The sequence below is a fragment of the Propithecus coquereli genome, unplaced genomic scaffold (assembly GCF_000956105.1).
Source record: "Propithecus coquereli isolate 6110/MARCELLA unplaced genomic scaffold, Pcoq_1.0 Scaffold65, whole genome shotgun sequence".
NCBI classification, from domain to species: Eukaryota; Metazoa; Chordata; class Mammalia; order Primates; family Indriidae; genus Propithecus; species Propithecus coquereli.
In genome coordinates this window covers 5305240-5306917 of record NW_012152507.1, presented here as the reverse complement: position 1 = coordinate 5306917, position 1678 = coordinate 5305240, and the positions used below count along the sequence as shown (strand labels likewise).

Genomic DNA, 1678 nt, shown 5'->3' with positions numbered 1-1678 from the left:
TAAGGGGGTAAAAATATTTTGGTTACATGGATAGCTTTTATAATGCTTGAGTCAGGGCTATTAGTGTGCGCATCACCCAAATAGTGTCCATTGTACCTGCTAGGTAGGTTTTTGCCCCTTCCCTCCTCCTCCTCCCCTCTTCTTGATTTCCAATGACTTTTACTTTCCTCTGTTCCCATGGGTGCCCATGGATTAGTTCCAACTGATTAGAGAGTATATGTGGTGTTTGTTTTTCCATTTCTGTATGTTGTTATTAAATCCTTTTCTTTTACCACAGTATCATTCTCAATAGACTTTCTCCAGTTTTCCATTTCTTTGTCTAATTTATCATTTTTCTGCCAGAATTCCAATATGTTCTTAAATATGACTCTCATCCAATCATTTCTTAGCCCCAGACTTTTAATCATTTCCCATTGTTTTCAGGATGAACTAGTCCCTTATCTAATATGAAACCTTCCTGTCGATTCTCCTTTCTAAATTCTCTAGTATAAAAACTCAAATATCCTCAGTGGAATAGGCAGGTATCAAAAGGTTTCCCTAGAATAGTGGTTCTCCATCTTGGCTTCCAACAGAATCAGTTGGGGGAGCTTTTTAAAAACAAAACCAACATGCCTGTAGTCCCAGCTGCTTGGGAGGTTGAAGTAGGAGGATAGCTTGAGCCCAGGTGTTGGAGGCTGCAGTGAGACAGGATTGTGCCACTGTACTTCAGACTGGGTGACAGAGCGAGACCCCTTCTCTAAAAAACCCCCAAAAAACCCAAAACCAAAATCCCACCATTTCCACTCCAGATTCTGATCACATTGGTCTGCGATGAGACCCAGGCATCAGTATATTTTAAAAGTGTTTTCTAGTTATTTTAATGTGCAGTCAGGATTGAAAACCATTGTCCTAGATCTAGGAAAACCTTTTATTTCAACCACCATTTTCCTTGCTTGAAATTTCCATTCTTGTTCTGTCTATCCTACTGTTGATCTTCAGAGCCTACCTTAATACCTACTTTATCACCGAAGGGTTTCTTCACTATTTTAGCTTATCCCAAAATAGTTTCTCTGTCCTCTGAATTCATAGTATTCAATAGCTCTATGCCACTCAATTACATATTGCCTCATAACCTTTTTTATGTTTTGGTAAGTATATTTATTATCTTTGTTATTTTTAGCTTAAAGTTATGTGCATTTTTCATCTTCACCACTGTTTTTTAGCTGCTGAGGGACAGCGTACGTGCTATTGTATTCCCATAATACAGTGCTGTGTGTATAGTTAGAGGAAAATATTTGCAGAATGAGTGAAATAATGTGGTTAGGAATTCGAACTGTCATACAAAATGTTATATTGCCTTAATGAGAAGTAGATTGGGTTAGGTTTATTCCTATTTTTTAGTGATGCTACATTTTTCTTTTTTCTGAGTCATTCCAGCTTTTTTGCAAAAGAAAAAAATTTTAGCTTTGTAATACAACTTTGCATAAGTAAGTTTACTATAAAGAAATTACACATGCTCATGAATAATTGCTGATTGCTAAATAGGAACCAAAGAGTTATTTCCATGGAATAGTGCTGCAAAAATTCAATATATTTGGGGGTGTTTACTTTATAATGCTACTGTAAAAGAAGACATTTCCTGGTTTGGTTTTACGAGTGTGTGTGTGTGTGTGTGTGTGTGTGTGTGTGTGTGTGTGTG

At 36.9% G+C, this 1678-nt stretch overlaps 1 protein-coding gene across 1 annotated transcript in view; it reads left to right on the top strand.

Moving 5' to 3' along the window:
• Positions 1 to 1678, top strand: part of LOC105822943 (lipopolysaccharide-responsive and beige-like anchor protein) — a 114380-nt gene that overhangs the window by 49808 nt on the left and 62894 nt on the right. The window lies entirely within an intron of this gene.